We start from the raw sequence: 18,880 nt of genomic DNA, 5'->3' as shown, positions 1-18,880 counted from the left end.
GAGCATATACATACAATCACAGTCCGTCACTGTCACCGCATGCTGTCACCGCACAGCACAGTAGAACTTGCAGCACTATAAACATCTCTTCAGGCTACAGCTGCTTGTCCAATTCTGTTGCCTTTAAAAGCTACAACAGTGCCCTTGGTGATCTCTGATGCGATTGCTTGTGATGGCGGCATTTTAAAATAAGTTCCTCTGTTAGAGGTCTTTGGTCATAGCGCGCTATCGCAATTGCGAGCGATCGTCTCTGTAAATTGAAGTGAGGACAGTCACAGAGGAGGTGTTCATCTTGCGGTAAATGAAATGTTCATAGATATTATGAGCTGAACTTGTCCAGTATGAACCGACTGGCTGAGCAGCACGCACAACTTAATCACGACAGCTTGGCTCTGACACTCGTCAAGCTACATACATCCTTAATTTTTTTTACAAGCTGTGACGCTAACGTTGTATCACGTGCATAGAACATATCTGTCGGTGGCGTTTCTTTTTTTTCGTTTGAAAATCTCAGTTGTAAGCGTATTCACGCTCCATGTCCATTTCTTTGTGTCGTATGTAGAGCGTAGTTTCGCGTTACTGTGTGAATTTTCTTTTTTTTTCCTCTACTTCTTCTTTCTCCTTTTATTCCCTTTACCCCTTTCCCCAGCACAGGGTAGCCAGCCGGTACTTACACTGGCTAACCTCCCTGTCTTTCCTATCCTTTGTCTCCTCCTCCTTCATCGAGCTGCATTATTATTCTGAATGGATCCGTACCAGCTGTGTCGTTGTAATACGAGTCGCTGCCCTCATCATGGAGTCAACGGAATCATTGCTAACGGTGGCGTATCCATAATACCCTGCCCTTGAAGGAACCCTAAAAAGAATTAATAGGTCAGGTCTGGCCTCTGAAGTGTTCTCTCAAAGCTCTATTTTTTTTACACTCGCATTAACAGGTGAATTCTTAGAACAGAAAACGAACGCCAAACTTCATCTTCTCTCTTTTTTTTTAATTTCCGCGCCAAACTCCTAAGCTGGTACGTTAGTGTCATGTTAGCAAATTTTAAAATAGCTTTTTTTTAATATCTGGGCCGTTGTTGCTCGGTCAGAGTTCCTGAAGCTTGCTAACTTCACTCTTTTGCTCTTTGAAAGTACACCGTAGTCCGTCTTTAGCATTAGAAACTGACTAGGCCTGAGCAGACACTCCTGAATTGATGACGTCATGATGAAGTTCATGACGTCATGAACTTCAAAGTGGCGGCGCCACCCGTCTCTCCAATCTTTGCGTCTTTTCGGGCTCACCAAGCTTTTTCTCACAGGAAGAGCAGCAGTCTTGCTAAATTTTGTAGAAGGGTTGTGTACTTAACAATGGAACCTAAATATTTTTTTTCCATCTTCTTCACTGTCCCCTTTAAAGGTCACTTCAATTAGTACTAGCAAAATAAAATAGAGAAGACGAAACAGGGTTAACTCCCATCTGCGTCCCCTCCATTTCCAGGAAGATTGGATGCCGGGACAAAGTATGCATCACAGAGAGCGAAAGGCCACAGACGCGCTGACCTCCCACTTCAGCTCGCACTCTGCTATTTGTCATGCCTCCTTGCTCGGTTTCATTAACACAGCGCAGGCTTCGCTCAATGGCCTCGTCGGAGACGAAAGGGGCCGGGGGAGGGGGGAAGGGGGCGAGAGGGGGTCCCTGTGCTAAGACGGTGGTACTCCCTCCAAAATCTCCGGGGAAATGAACCCCGTATATGGGGCATGCAACAAAGCAAGCCCGAAAGCTCGACGTTGATTCCCTCTTTCAATAAAAGCGCGCAGCATTGCAGAAACTGTACTGCCTGCGCAAGAGGATGGCGGTTTGGGTGAGTCGGTATTCTGTGACATTTTCAAGACATCAATGCAACTCAGGATTAGAGAAGGAAAGATAAAGACGTCAACGTACCAGAGACGGGGAGTAGCTATAATTTCAACCACTTACTACGTGACACCTGTGAATTTGACTTCTGGACTCAGTGAACCAAGATAAGCAAAGAACGTGTGTGTATTCTCGTTTTTCATATTTGTTTTCCTTCACTCATTCTAAACTGCGCTTATGTCAAGAATTAGGCTTGCACTGACTTCATCCCGAAATCATCAATTCAGCGGAAGCTTCCCACTGAATAATCGTTTCGGTGGGTTTTTAGTAGCGTTACCATTCAGAGCAACGGAGTCTTCGATAATGTAGCACGTGCTACGCTACTGCACGTGACATTAAGTGACGCATGTTTGATTACTCTTTCTCAGAGTGGTGCACGTAACCATTAACGTGGTGCGCCCGTTCGAACGTAGAAGCATGCGTTATGATTTGGCTTGAAAGGTATTGGTTCAAAACGGTGTTCTATTTCGCTTAGGTCTCAGAAATACAATCTAATAAACAACGAGTGGTCAGCCGGCTTTTGCTATCACGGGACCTCCACATCTAATTTTTTTAAACATAACCTGCAGCCTCTGTCATGCTCCAAGCCACGGCACATTTGGTGGAAGTGTTGAACTGGTCGCATTAAACTTGTGGTACGACGGAAAAACTAAGATTCCTGCTGTATTTTGTCCAGAGATAGAGAAAACAATTACGAAGATTCTTTGCAACTCCTGCTTTAACCCATGCAGTTACTAATCATGACGGACAGCCAAGAAACGTGCGACAGCTACTCAATTTCATTTCAACGCGTCCACATAGATTAGTGAAAGAAAGTCAAGATTGTGGGGTCATGCTTCGGGCTCTTTTCTAGTGAGTCGTTGTGTCATTATTCTTCAGTTAAGTATACAGTGTCATATTTAGTACTTCTATTTGAAAAAATATTGCACGAATCGTCTCCAAGTAGACCTACACGCGAATTATTGACTGCAGGCATTAGTAGGAAAGAAAAGCTATTCCTTGATAACAGTTGTCATTGACCGATTTGTCATACGTGGCGGCGACACCAGCAAAGAGTGCATGTGTTCCAATACGCGGCGGAACGAACTGAAATGCAGCCGCTTTCGGTAAGCAGAAGGTTCAGTTGAGCCGGAGTTACATGTCCGTGGTTCTACCCTTGCCACTACTGCACAGAACTGAAAAAAAAAGATAGAAAAGAAAAGCTTGCCTTAGCTACGGTTACGTGGATAAGGCGAGTGAGGGAAACACTTTAGCGGATTCTGGAGATATTTGCCAGCACTGCTTATCTCGTTTCCCGCAAGTACGCATAAGTAAGTGGAAAACACCCGCAAAATTGTTCCACTTGCTATGTTTGGCCTATGTGGAACAAATATCCTAGTGTGCGGGCTTTACCTCCGCTGTCGTTTCTTGCCACTGCTATATTACACTATATAACGCTTAATTTCATTCCGCGTAAGTTGCACTTAGTAAAAGTGTAACATTTCCGAAAAAAATTCCCTTTATTTAGCAAAACTCATGGAGAACGAGGTTACGTGTTACTCCAGATGACGTCATCTGATATGCCCGAAGGGCTTTGTAGAGCCAGAAGAAGGCCGCGATGTCCGAAACGACAAGCTTCTTGGATGGACAAAGGGTGCTAACGCTTGAGAGACAAGAACGGCACGTCTTACCGGTCGCTGTATAGCTGAATAAAGGAATTAAAGTAAAGTGTGTCTTTCGACGTTCTGAAACTTCCCGGTGGATTATAAGGCAGGCGGCTGTGCAGGACACCGTGAAATTTTGTACCACCCGAGGTTCGTTACCACGAACTTAAATAAAGTACTACAGTATTTTCTGGATTTCGGCCATCACCCAAATGTGGCTGCTAGGGTTGGGAATCGAACCAACGACCTTCAGCTCAGCAACGCGACGCCATAGCCAGTCAAGCCACTACGGCGGGCAACCGAAGAAGTAGTTACAACCAACGCTAGACGTGTCTAATTTGTGGCCCAATTCACGAAAGCATTCCGTTCGCAAACGCTGCTTGGTATTCGCTGGCCGACTTCGGTAGATATATGTCCTGCACCAGACTGGGCTGGAACGTGCTCTTACGAGCAATTCTAACGCCAGAGCTTCTTTTTCTGTGTTGTGAATGCGGGCCCTCACGCTTGGCCAAATCCCCAGTAGAGGGTGCGAGTCATTTATAGCGGCAAACCAATCAGCGAACCAACCCGCCCACACACCAACAAACCAACAACTCGACCTACCGCCGCACTGTCCTAGCACCTACGCTTCGCTAACGCGAAAGATAAACACTGCTTATTTCCACAGCGTTCGCAGCCCTTACGAAGTTTACATTATGTGACGCTATACGCAGTATATGGCAGCCAGGCTTGGTGCCTATGCGGTGGCGTTTCGGGTAAACACTGCAGGCGCGAGCAGAGAGAGACAGAGAAGGCAGGAAACAACAACAACAACAACAACAACAACAACAACAATGACTGCAGGCACAATGCGACAACAAAGGCGTGTGCCGGGCGACGCCGGCAGAGAGTGACGCGCTGGAAATGACAAAGTATATAGGGAGGCCCGAGCAAAAAAAGACGATGGTGCCGTGCCTTGCCTGGCACTAGCGCCGCGCGCTCGCTGTATAACGAGCAGTCGGTCGTCGCACGCCACGCTATAACGAAATCATTAGAGCATCGCGGCCCCCCTTTAATGAGCGCGGCACGCTGGCGACGTCGTCATCACCGTCGAGCACAGAGCCTGCTTCGCGAGGCGGCTGCATTCAATAATTCATCCCGGGCACGGGCGCGACGCGTCGGGGCCCGTGGCTTGCAGGCTCGGGTGCGTGGTCGTCGTCGCGAGGTCGCGGTCGAGGACGCCGACTGCGACTGCGTGGAACGGGACTGGAGCGCGCGGGCAGCTGGAGCATTGGGACGAATTCAAAGTCCAAGAGTTTATTCAGACAACGTGGTACAGTTGCCTAGGGCGCAGACCAAAAGGCAAGTGATTGCCCGACAAGGAGTCTGGGCCCTTGCTCCCATTCGAGAGCACAAGACATTCAGCGCATAAAATCAACACTGAACAAGATGGAAATACAGAGTGGTTGGTAACATTAAGACGAGAGTTATTTCATATTGAATATTTATGTACAATTGGGAAAATTGATGTAAGAGATAACAGAAAAAAACAATACAAAAGGAGTGGTTATGCCTGCAGTGACAATAGATACATAGTGATGTTATTTTTAAAAGCTTTGAATGATTTACTTTCTTGGATAATGTTTACAGCAGGATGGTGATCGTTTAAAAAAACTGGAAATTCTGTAGCTAAGTTTCTGGGTGCCGTAGTTTGTACGTATTTTTTCCTTATTGTAACATATGTGCCGGGGCCCCCTTTCGGGCCGAGGCCCCCTTTCTGTTTCATTTTTCATGTCATTTTTCATTTTATTATACTGTCAGCCTCATTTGGGACCCGCCGTGGTTGCTCAGTGGCTATGGTGTTGGGCTGCTGAGCACGAGGTCGCGGGATCGAATCCCGGCCACGGCGGCCGCATTTCGATGGGGGCGAAATGCGAAAACACCCGTGTGCTTAGATTTAGGTGTACGTTAAAGAACCCCAGGTGGTCAAAATTTCCGGAGTCCTCCACTACGGCGTGCCTCATAATCAGAAAGTGGTTTTGGCACGTAAAACCCCAAATATTATTATTATTATTAGCCTCATTTGGGCTATAACAGGGGTGAACGGGAGCATACACACTCAAAAATAAGCACTCCTTATACAAACACCTATAAACATATAACAATGATTGACAAGGGATATTGCCGAACTTCTTTACTCTGAAGCACAGCAAACAATGCATAGAATACGCCATACATCTTTCAACCCTGTCATTTATTTTTTTAACGAAAGAAGGTACGCATTCAGATGAAACAGCGGAATTTGGCAGTCTGTTTCACTGATTGATCGTGGCTTCCAAAAAAAAAAGAGCTAGAAGCTTAGAAGCTAGAATAGAGAACTTCAGCGTGTCCCGTATCCCGGTTTCGTCTGCGGATTTCCGGGTTACCGGAGGCCTAAGCGTGAGTGGCCCGATTGGTGGCTCCAGGCAAACGCGGAGATCTTATTGCTGTAAACGAGTGCATTCTATTTCGCGGCTGGTGCAAATTTTCGGCAGCTGTGTCATCGTGAACGCGTTGCATCTTTTTAAATGCAGTCTTTTTTTTTTACAAGAGCAATCAAAGAACTCGAAAACGTGTTTTTAATGCATTTGTGGTTATACGAAGCGTCGCAAGATGTTGCTATAAGCGCCCGCTAATAGCGGTTGTTATAATAATTTTCATCAAAAAGAAAGCGAGAGAAACAGGGACAGCGAATTGGTTGCAAAGAATGGAAACCAAAACGACCGTGGAGATTTACAAAAAGTGGGAAGGAAGAAATGAGAAAGGAAAATCTGTACGGTAACACAAAGGGCGGTGCTTTGCGATTTGAGGCTCGAGCTGGTTGATGAACGACAAAAACATACCGGAGCAAATGTTCCCCAAGATGAGGCACGTGTGTGCCGCAGCGAAAATCTGGAAACTACTCAGCACGTTCTGATGGAATGAGAAAGGTTTCATCCAATGTCACTTGGAGGTAACGTACACCTTCCCGGAGCGCTTGGATTTAAAGCGGATGGAAGCATAAGCCGGTCAGAAATCGATGTAAGCAAGAGGCGTTTAGTCTATTCGCGGAAAAAAAAAACAGAAAAAGCAGGGAAGATAGTGATACGAACGTATCCGTTGCTTGCATAGATACGAGGTAGATAGAGCAGTATTGCGATAGAGAGAAAAGGTTAACTAGATATATACAACAATTCTAGAAAAAACAACACACCTGATTAAATCGAGCAGGCAAGGTTACTATTTGTCACCGCTCGTTTCAAAGGAGATGCCAATATGTCATTATCATCATCAAGCCGCTATTACGCAAACACCATAGTGTATACTGTGATACCGGCCATGCTAAAGCCCTCTAATTTGATCTTATTTGTAAACGTAGATTCCGGTATACCTAGTACCAGAGAAGCAAACTGCAGCAAAAACTATGGCAGCGTCTACTTGTGACGCTTTGTGGAACTGCAACGTTCCAGGCACGTTTTCGTAATACATGAGTGTTCCTGTCGAAGAAAACTGAAAATGTTAAGTCAGAGAGGCTGCCTGCTATATTACGTCGCTGCCGACACTTTACACCAGCATTTAAGCACAATCTGGCCGATAAGTGAAACATTAGGTCGGTGTCTTCTCCGGTTAAACTCTTCCACAAACAATCCGGCCGCACAAGTTTCCCGCAATCCGCTATTCCGCCAAGGGCACTACGTTTACGGAAGGGCTAGAACTTCCCAACAATTTACGCGTCGGGGGAATTAGGAAGCTGTAGTTTTTCCGTAGGGTTGACGTACTTGTACAAAGGCCCCCACGCCAAATCGCGACACAACGGAACGCGTCCGCGTCCGCTCGCACTAAGTATAACGTAGTACGTATTATGTCCTAGTACTACGTACTACTACGTACTACGTACTAAGTACCAATTATTCTCGCTCGTACAAAGTAGGTTGCGTAACAACGAAATCTAGACTCCGCGCACAGCTCTTCAAGACGGCCCCGATCGAATGCGCCCACAAATCGCCCAGAGCGCTCGTCTCGTTTCCCTTACTATCCCTCTCACTCTCCTTCAGTCCTTTCCTCCCTCCTTTGCTCACGCCCCCACATCTCTCTATCTTTCGACCCACGAAAGGAGCGCGCGCGCTTTCACGCAGGCATGCAAAGCGGCACCGACCTACGCGCCGGCAAAGCCCGACACCGCACCTTCAGTGTGTGCTTGGCCGATAGGAGGAGACGCCGAGGTACCGCATCTTCGACGTGTGCGTGTATCAAAGAATGGTACGCCGAGGGTCGAAGGATGGGGGACGCAACGCGGAGCGATCGCAGGTGCGCGTCGTAAGAAGGGCAGTCGCAGTCGCTTGGCCACGCACTTCGGCAGGGGAGGATGCGGTGATTGCGACGACCGTGATACAGATTCCAAATCCCTCCCACCCGACACACACACACACAGACACACACTTCCTAACGCGGCAGTGACGCGAAGAGGAGAGCGACGTAGGGAAGGACAAAGGAGCGGAAGCTCGGTCACTCGGGATCAGAGCGTCGGCGAGCCGATTTATGCAGCGACGCGCCGTTCAATTACACCCCGGGCGACGCCGGAGAGGAGGCCGTTCCACTTCCGTGGACGATCCTCCTGGCAGGCTGGTTGGTCTCGCTCGCGCCGGGCCGCTGTCACATCCTGCCGCACGCTGTGGAGGAGGGAATTCGGCGGATTTGCCCTAACTACCGGTGGCCGCTTCGTGTACGGGAGGTTCCGCGCGGGATTGCGTGCGTGCGTGGCTGGGGAGTCTACGAAAGCGAAACCTCGTAATTCGGGCGCAACTGTACGGGGGGGAGGATAATTTCACCCTCCCGCGCGCCATTATGCACTCGTTCTGGACTCGCAGATCGACTGAAAGTCGGGATAGCTTGGCGGTATACGGATGGACTGAAGGTTGGGGCTAATCTGGTCGTACACTGTCACTTGCCGGTCGAAGCGGTAAGCGACGTTAGAACGCGGGAAGCCTCGGCCTGGTGCCAGCATTTCTACGAGACGGGCTAGGTCGTTTCGATCAATCATTTTTTGTACCGCCATCAATTGCGGTATCATGGAAGTTCATTAGCATATTTTAAGGCATAAGATGAAACCAACTGGCATAAGACAGGGGTAATGCGAGGTCATTAGGTAACGCTCCTTCAGTGAGCAGTAAACAGCTCATGCAAAACTCTGTGTACAAGGTCCTTGAAGTATTGCCAAAAAATAAATACATAAATAAATTATTAGTAGATAAATAAGTAAATAAATTGCATCACGATGGCGGTTCTGGTGGGGGTGGTGGTACGGAAGACGGTGATGATCATACGAATAATATTTATTCCAGGATCACGGACACTTGGTGGGTATATAGACGGTATGTGTTACGCTTTACAAGGAGTGCACCCATTTTAACACTGGCAAACCGGGCGAGCGAAGAAATGCAGAACATGAGCGACACAAAACTCATTAAAGAACTTTCAAAAGGGAGTTGTCTTAACTAACATGAGAAACATCGCAATTTCTGTGACACCATGGAACCTCCTCGCGCGCTGTTACGACATTGCAGGTCGTGAGCAACATTGAGGCTCACTCTTCCCTTATTCGGCCATTGTCGAGCGCTTCAAGAAAAAAAAAGAAGAAGAAAGGAGAAACAACTCCTTCTGACGTCCTTCTTGTCTGTTTGTAGCGTAGCAGCGACATACATGCAAATGAAGCGCAATGAAGTGAAAAGTGCTGCTCATTATTAGCACACAAGTGCCTCAACAAAAAAATACTGCCTTGGAACAAAAGTGTCTAAGTGGAAGCTTGAATATCACATGGCATTCGTATACATATAATGCCATATCATATGGTATTAGCCTCTCATCTGATTCGTCTGAGACGGAATTGGCAACGCTTTTCGTTGGTAAGTCCTCTTTGTCATCAACCGGCTGCCCTCACCAATACTAAGTTCGAGATGTACGTCGTCACGTATGACGTCAGCATGTACGACGATTTGCTGGCATCTGCTGTGGCAGGCAGTTCTACTGTAAGTCCTATTTTGGGATCACGACCTATAGTTACTGCCCTCGTTTATGGTATAACGTGAAGATGCTTACGACAGCATGCGAAAGCGAGGATTTCCTCTATAGACGTCACATTTTGAACAGTTAATCCTCCCGGAAGAACCGTCTACAGTGAGCGCACACTACAAGTATTCCTGCCACAAATTCAATAACTCCTGATGAACGCATCGGGACAAGGACACACACGCTCAGAGACGATCAGGCTGAGCAAGCAACTGCCGGTCAAGTCAGCCAGACTAACCCCACCTGCAACAACAACAACAACAACAACAACAAGAACAGCAGCATTACCAACGTCACCATCACAAGCATCACGGCAATCACAACGACGTACTGCTTAACGCAGTTACGGATAACGTGTGCCATGGCGGATACGAATAACGAATAATTACGGATAACAGCGAGTGGGAGAGATGGAAAGGAAAGGCGAGCAGGTTAACCAGGTTGCACCTGGCTTGCTACCAAACGCTGTGGAGCGGAAAGCGGCCAGGAAAGGCAAGGCAGAAAGAAATCTGACAGCAGGGTGATTCGTGCGCACACCGCGTAATCAAAGGTAGTCGCAGAACTCTAGGACCTTCAAAATATTTTTAAGAAAAAGGCAGTTTCGTCCAAACGGCGAAGCATTGACAGAGATGGCAAGGTTTAGGATTGCACTAAGACCCCTCGGACGGTGTTCTAACAAGCGCCACAAAAATCGGACAGGTAAGATCGGTACTAACCATAAGCGGGTGCGAGGTGTTGACGCGACGGAACTGCCCTGCAACTCCTGCTGGCCACAAGGTAAACATTGGCGGGGATAACGTTATTAGAAGTATTTATTTATGAAATAGCCGCCGGCTTGATGGCGATAGGTGGGTTACAGGACCTGGGTTATGGTTGCGAGACTTGTTATCGTTGTGCCTGCACCGTAGCTATTTGTGGAGCCAGGTCACGGGAACGCGAAGACAACGTTTGCGGTACGGCTGCGCAGCTGTGTCCTTTGTTTCCGGCGGCAGCGTGGCCATAATACGCCGCAGTTACTGCCTCGGTAGCTGGAGCTGAAATGTGGGCCACTCGGACGTGGAGAAGTGGACAGAAAGTGAGAAATATCGGCAAAGGTCATAATAGAAGACATTGCAGGTGCACTGATATTACCAGTAAGGAGCAGAAGAAATGCTTTGAGCAAAACACACCGGCTACAAAATGTAAAGAGAGAGGTAGAGAGAGAAAGAACAGGAAAGATAGATCGATCTATCGGTCTACTTGTCTCTACATGAGGTCGCCGCCTTTTAACGCCACATTAGCGTTTTCATGTTGATAACTTCACACGTGGCACGCACAACAGTAATGCGACTTTCCGAACTTTACGAAATGATATGACTCGAAACAGACATGAATATATGAAGAAAAATATTACAAAGAAACGTACCTGATGTGGAAATGCTACAAATGAGCAATATTCTAGGTGTGCCAGCTATCACGCAACAAGTTAGAAAAAGAAAACAAGGCGCCCTATATGAATGAAGTCAACTGCATATTGTTAGCAGAAACCGGAAAGGGCTTTGAACAGTTTTCTATCGTTCATAATTGGTAGTATTTATGTCTTTTTACTAAATTTATAATTACAAAATTAAAGCAGATATGTCAACATTATGTTTAGCAAAACGTGAACAAGATGAATGCTCCTGCTCCTGCTCCTGGCTCCTGCATTCACCTTGTTCACGTTTTGCTCATCGTCTTGAATTGCCATCTCCCGCATTCCCCGTCTTTTCTCAACGTTATGTTTTATAACAGATACTAAAACATCCTTTCAGATTATTTACAGTATGGTTCCTCTTTATATTTTTAGAGTGTAAGAATACGCCGCATTTAAAATAATGTTAGGTAACTGACCGTGTCGGCACTTCCTATTACCTCAACTCCGTTATCCATAGCAGGTAAATGAGTCATGCCCGTTTCTATTAACCTTCATCATCATCATCATCATCATCATTATTATTATTATTATTATTATTATTATTATTATTATTATTATTATTATTATTATTATTATTATTATTATTATTTCTAGAAGGAGCAGTGTTACTCCGACGGATCGACTATCATAGGAATGACGGTTAGCGTACGGTTTTGTCTTATCTTCGCGCTTGTGGCTTCAAATGGGCTTGTGACGTTTTTTTTTTTGTTTATTTCATAATATTATTTCCTGACGCTTCGTCTTGATAAATTTCGAACCGCTTATAAATTTATAAACACAGCAGCACACCGATAAATTAATCTGTGCGTGGACGCCTAATCATTCAGAAGTGTTGCATATACAACGCAATCAATTTTGTTGAGGGCGATCAATCTTCCAAGCCCCAAAGACGTTTGAAGTCAGAAGGACAAAGTTTGAGCAAACGTCACGCCAAGGACATTAAGGTCATCATCATCACCACCCCGTCATGTTATAACCACCGGTCCCACGCTGGCTGATACGCCCTACTCTCAGCTTCCGTAGACGCTGGCTCCGGAGAACGTGTCCTAATTCTGGCCGGCATGGGACGTGAATGAAAATCAATGGGCGGCTAAAGCGCACAAGTATCTGGACCTGCAAAGCGAGGACACAGAATGGAAGAGCAGGTCAAGAAAGTTGGCAGCCAAGTACAGGGTAATCGAAAGAAAGTAAACAATCGGAAGACATCAAAAATAAAGTGCGAGAAGCAGCTATGGACACTGGACAGGACAGGACAGGACAGGACAGGACAGGACAGGACAGTTGTATGCAAATGATGGAAACAAACCAGACCATCAAGATTTATAAGAATGCGAAGAAAGAAATTAGAAGGGGGAAGATCTGTACAATAACACAAAGGGCAGGGCCTTGTTATTTGAGGCTCGAGCAGGTTGGCTAAGGACAAGAACATACCGGAGCAGATGTTCGCAACGAGTACAGGCATACCTGTCGTGGTTGCTTAGTGGCTCTGCTGTTGGGCTGCTAAGCACGAGGTCGCGGGATGGAATCCTGGCTGCCGCGGCCGCATCTCAGTGGGGGCCAAATGCGAAAACACCCGCGTACTTAGATTTAGGTGCACATAAAGAATCCCAGATGGTCCGAATTTCCGGAGCCCCCCACTACGGCGTGCCTCGTAATGAGAAAGTGGTTTTGGCACGTGAAACTCCACAATTTAATTAAGTGCAGGCATGGGTATGCCGAAGCAAAAACTCAGAGGTCACTCAGCACATCCTAATGGAAGGCGAATACATTCGCCGAGTTATACCCGTAGGTAACTTAAACCTTCCAGAAGCATTTGGAATAAATTGTATGGAAGCATCAACTGGAAAGCTGTCGAGATATGCAAGTGGCGTTTAGAGTATTGTTGGAAAACAAGCACGGAAGAGATTTATAGGATCGAATCTGTTACAGTCATATGTAGCGGTACAAGGTAGATAGAATAATGTTGAGGAAGAAAAAATAGAATAAGGAGAAGTATACAAAATGCTAGAATCGAAAGCATGGATAGCATGCCTGAAACTCAAGCAAGCTAGGTGACTATTTGTCACCAGGCCGTTTGAAAGGGGATGCCAATAACTAATCTTCTTCAGAATTGAAGACAGTCTGTTGTGGCTGCTAGGACGGCAGCTTTAAGCTCAAGCAACCAAAACTCATCCATCTAGCACAGACAAGAAAACGCCAAGAGAAATATGTTGTTGCTCAAAGCAACGAAGCTTACATTAAATATTTTATTTCTAACTATTGCCCCCTCATAAGGAAACATTACAGAGGTAAGTGTGGCAATGAGTCACATAGGAAATAACTCTGATACATGAAACGGCATAGATGCCACAATCTATACAAAGCATGGAACTGTATATAAGTACACAAGAAACAGAAGGAGCATCACATGCGAAGTATGTTGTAACAAAGCTTGTAATGAAGTACATAACCAAGAATCAAGTTCTACGAGTACACAGGTGGGTTTTAGAACCAGCTGCGGTATATGAGGAGCGGTTTCTTTCGCAAGTTGCATAGGAGACAATTGCCGAATAAAGCCTCCAAAACTATTCCAGAGTTGAACCGTCATGGGCAAAAGGGAAAACTTAAAATTGGCCAAGTGTGATTGGAATCGAACAAGGTTAAGGTGATGAGTGCGACAAACTACATGGGCGGGACGGCGCACTAGTGAAACTGGCGCCGTAATGACCGATGACCCATGCACGGCTATACGCACGGTAACAAGATACTCGCACGTACGTCTGTCCGCAAGTATGTCCAGTGGTAAGTGATGGACATGGGACGACTAGACGCGTGAGAAGACTTGACTGCGTTTTTTTTTTTCTAGCGCGGAGACGACTTTCCCGTTGAAATTCCAAACCAGCATGGTTTGGAACAAACCAGCATGGTTTTCAACGAGGTCGGTCATGTGAATCCCAGCTTCTTGAACTAACTACAGACATTCACCTTAACCTTCACGAACTTACACAAACTGACGCCATATTTATAGATTTTGCTAAAGCCTTTGACCGTGTGGCTCATAACCGCCTCATATATAAAATGAAACTGATTAATGTTGACGAAAAAGTAACAAACTGGGTTAAAGAATATTTAAGTAACAGACGACAAGCTGTCGTAATCAATAATGTCCGTTCTTCATTTCAACCTGTTCAGTCCGGTGTGCCTCAAGGTTCCGTTTTGGGACCCATTCTATTTTTAATTTATATAAATGATATTCATCAGGGTATAGACTCAGAAATCCGGTTATATGCCGATGATTGCGTTCTGTATCGGCCATTAAAATGTAAGGTTGATTGTGATAAGTTACAAAATGACTTGAACAGGATTGAAAGATGGTGCTCAGACTGGCAAATGAGCGTAAATACCTAGAAAACTAAACTTATGAGATTTACTACTTGCAGTGAAATTACGAAACACACATACTTTCTTAATGGTGAGGCTCTAGAAACTACAGAATCATTTAAATATCTAGGTGTTCATCTTTCTCCGACTTTGTCTTGGCATAATCACGTGGGTTGTATTGTTTCCGCTGCATGCAAATCTCTTGGCTTCATTCGTCGAACGCTTCGTCAGGCTAATAGTGATACTAAACTTCTTGCATATACCACCGTACTTCGTTCAAAGATTGAGTATGCCTCATTTATTTGGAACCCGCACCAAACGCATCTTATTAACAAATTAGAATCTTTTCAGAACAAGGCAGCGCGATTTATTACAGGTAACTATTCACAACATTCAAGTATCACCAAAATAAAACATGACCTAGGACTCATACCATTGCAGACTAGAAGAAAAATATCTCGGCTAACATTCTTCCACCAACTTTTTCATAGCCCAAATATATTCTCTCAGGCACACATCTTACCAGCCAAAAGAAAATTCTCACGAATTGATCACGAATTTAAGGTCGAACAACCATTTGCACGTACTAAACCATTGCAGTTTTCGTGTCTGCACTTAGCCATTTCGGAATGGAATCATCTCCCAAGTAATATAGCTGAAATAACTGACCATATTATATTCAAGCAAGCACTTAATGAAACATTCGTGAATTAATAACATTAACATTTCTTCCTGCCTTTCTTCAGATGTCATATTATTGTTTGTATAATTTAATAATTATTGGCGTATGATGTTGTCGAATTAGAAGTGCTGTAAAGGTTGTATAGCATGTACTACTTCATATAAGGATAGTCGACTTACAATGTATATTGTATATCATTTTATATTGTATATCAATTGTTCTCCCCCCCTATGTAATGCCCAAGCTGGGCCTTTAGGGTAAATAAATGGAAAAAAAAAGCACTCGGCGCAGCCAAGGTTGAAGACTGGGCGTCTTGGTATAGCATATTAGAGGTTGGATTGCGCAACATTTGAGGAGACACGCAGAAGACAAACACACGCCACAGAGCGCTCTGCGGTGTCCGTTTCTCTTCTCTGTGTCTCGTCAAAATCTGGCACAATCCAACCTCTAATCGGCCCACCCACCATCCCGTTTGGAGAGAAAATTGCGCGCATTGCTTTTTGTCTTCGATGCTTGTTTTCTTGTGCGAAGCCATCTTTTATTTCATTTTTGTCAGCTTTCTCAGAAGTGGTACGATCGACACTTCATATGGCCTCTGTCCTCTCAGCTGTCTATTTAGCAGTCTTCGCCGAGCATTAGAACGCAGCCAGAGTCCCGTCTAGTAACGTTTGTCAAAAAACTCCAGGAAGGGAGGAAAAAGAAAAGCAGAAGGCAGTGAGGTTAACCAGAATAACGTCCGGTCGGGTACCCTACATCCGGGGAATGGGAAAGGGGAAAAGAGGGATGACAGGGAGAGGGAGGAGGGAAGGAAAGAAGGACGTTAGGCGGCGAGTTCGCTGACTCCGTGGTTTCAACTGAGTGCATGCGTCTGCTGTTCCGGCGCCATGGGACGCTTGGCCCTCGCAAGACCGGAGGCGGTCCAGTGTCCGAGCGGGGGTTTCGTACAAGGGCCGAGACTGACTCGCGGTGTTGGTCGACCAGGGATTCGGGGCCCTGTCCGGCGCTCATTAGCGCGGTGCGGTCGTCTCCCGGGACGAGGCATTAGGCCGCATCGGAATCACGCCCGACTCCCCGAGCAGCAGCAGCAGTCGTGCCTTCGATGCTTCAGCGTTTCGTTTTTCTCACTTATTTTCTTTTCTTGTGCCACACCCTTAGAGTTAGTTGGTCCTCACGTGCGGAGTGCTGTCGTTCCGTGAAGTTGGCCGCCGAGCTCTCACCATTTGTTGTTGTTGTTGTTTTTCTTTCTTGGTCCGTGTTACGCGCCTAATTGTTGGGTCATCGGCACTTTGGGTGCGTAAAGCTATATGTGTAACCGTGACACCTTCTTCACGAGTGACAGAAAAGCCAGCGTCAGATTGGCGCGCTAACATTTCCTTTTTCTTTATTGTTATGTCGATGAAAAAAAAAGATTTCTTAGCTGCAAAGCTGAGTTGAGTCGGTAAAACAAACGAAGCTTGTTTCAGTTAGCGAGGTTATACACAGAGAGCGTCGCTCCAGAAAAGCGTCATTGTATATCGGAGCTCTTAGCATGCGGTGTCGCTCCCTAATACGTAAAAAAAAAATTAAAAATAACGAATATTGTCGTCGCGGACATTGCGCGTAAATTTGCACAGTCAATATATTTCTTGATTGGACATATCGGTGGCAGTACTCAATCTGCCGAAGGAGATCCCGTAGCCACTGTTAAATTGGGGAGCTCTAATAACTAATAAATACAAGGTACACAGTACAAACGAGGGACAAAAAAATACAACAAGCAAATCGTTTAAAGTTATTGCTCAGAAAAAGTGACACCTGCGCGCCTGTTGCTGAAGGAAGTTGGGGCGTGGTCTGTTTCATGTGTCGCTGTGGATGGCTTCAAGTCCATGTTATCCTCCACAGCCCTCCCACTTCTCTGAACTTGCGGCGTTTTCTAGACCTAATGGCAACTAGAATTATAGCCTAGACGGTTAGAAAAGGTACTAGGCCTAAAAAAAAAACATTGCATGGGTTACAACTAATTTCTGAAAGCTTTCGTCACACATAGGAAAGCGCAAGGACGGCTACGTTGGCAATCACCTCCCCAGGGTGAGTGCTATGCATACACAAGGGACGTATAACTGAATTTGTACGTCAACCCGTGTGGGAACGCCAAGGGCCAAGGACATTTCGGGAAATGTGCTAGCCTAATTAGGTGACGTCGTTCGAGGACGTAGTCCTGTCACGAGCTAACGTCAAAGAGACACTTAACGCAGTATGGAGTTGCACATGTGAAGCTTCTATAATGAGTCACACTTAGTCTGACGCGTGTGTATGATGACACCTTTATTGAATATCGCGCAAATTGATGGCCTGGGTCTAGGCCAGCCTGCCTTCACTTTACCCACTTCCACAAAGAAGTATGGAGCCAACGCCTGAATACATTATCCTATATCTGTACGCTTAAAAAGTAGCGGAGAGAAATGATATATGGCAATGTTTCTCCCAGTACCCGGGGAAGTCGCTATGCAGCCATCTGACACCAACGAACTTGTAGGTCTGCAAATACGGTACGCGAACGCGCACACACAAACACCGCACACGCACACACTCGCCCACATACATCATCTACCTGCGCACGCATACACAAACACACCCGCACACGCATGCACAAGCGTCCAGTCTCCACGGACGGAGAATCAGAAGACCCTCGGGATCGCCCGTTGAGTATTCCAAACTATCGCGCGGACGCCGTTGTTTGGGCGCCTTGGAGACAGCACGCAGTCCGGAGGAAGTCACGGTCGCGCGGTAATCCCGGAGCATTGGCGCGGTTCCGCGGTAGGCTCAACGGCCGAGTGAGTTTCTAATCGAAACTGGGTGCCTGCGAGCGTGAATGTGAGCGTCGACGGAGCCCGAGGCGTGCGAGCGTGAAGGCGAGCGTTGACATAGCCGGATGCGTGCGAGCGTGAAGGCGAGCGTCGACAGAGAGCGATGCTTGCTCGAGTTAAGCTCGCTGCGTTAGATGGTTAAGTGCGTCCTCATTTCTGCGCGTCCCGTATTGAAATCACGCAATAAGGAACAGAGGTGAGAGAGGAAGAAAGAAAGAAACGATTCGTTAATGGTGCTGGAGCCTTCCAAACGTCGTTCTCATCGGTTTAAGTCTACGAACTTGTGGCCAACTCTGTCTTCCTGTTCAAACAAGGTTCCGTTGTACACACGATGTGGCAACGCAATTAAATGTTGTTGGAAGTCAGCGCTGTGCATGTCGTCTTCGCAGTGCTTGTCTTTCGCGCTGTGCGTTATTTTTGATCATGAATTACCAACTAGCTCAAGCAACCACCCTAGTTCAGGCTCCGTTGTTTTCTGCTCAATGCTCGCCTGCGTCTCCCCTGATGGCAAGCCAAAGTATTGAGGCATCTGCGTTTTCTTCACCTCAGCTTCAAACAAAATTAAAGGCACTCTCTGCGACTGCGTCTACATAAATGTTGCGCAACCCTAGCGCATTGCGTTAGGGCTCGTATATTCTGCCAACGCGTCAACATTTTGCGCGATTGCGCATATCGCATTCGAGAAATGGTGCGACACCTAGTGCCAACTTCGCATCAAAATAGGTAGGTTGGGGAACTGCTGTGGCGTCATTTTGTACGATTTAAAACGCGGGGCAATGACGAAAACGTAAACGCTTGTGTGATCTATCATTCGTATGATGTATTCAAGAAGTGGTCGTCAGGACAGCGAATCATGCCATTGTGGCATCTCTGTTAAAGACCGCACTCGAGATATACACGCACCGTGCGGGCGGCGCCAGCACAGAAGAGCGCTTCCGT

General features: G+C 46.3%; 1 protein-coding gene across 6 annotated transcripts in view; it reads left to right on the top strand.

Moving 5' to 3' along the window:
- bma (SCY1-like protein bma) overlaps window positions 1-18,880 on the top strand; it is a 550,265-nt gene that overhangs the window by 496,807 nt on the left and 34,578 nt on the right. The gene's annotated exons all lie outside the window — the stretch shown is intronic.

This window comes from Dermacentor albipictus, chromosome 6 (assembly GCF_038994185.2).
Source record: "Dermacentor albipictus isolate Rhodes 1998 colony chromosome 6, USDA_Dalb.pri_finalv2, whole genome shotgun sequence".
In the NCBI taxonomy this organism is placed as follows: domain Eukaryota; kingdom Metazoa; phylum Arthropoda; class Arachnida; order Ixodida; family Ixodidae; genus Dermacentor; species Dermacentor albipictus.
The sequence above is the reverse complement of the archived record's forward strand: the minus strand, read 5'-3'. Positions and strand labels throughout refer to the sequence as shown.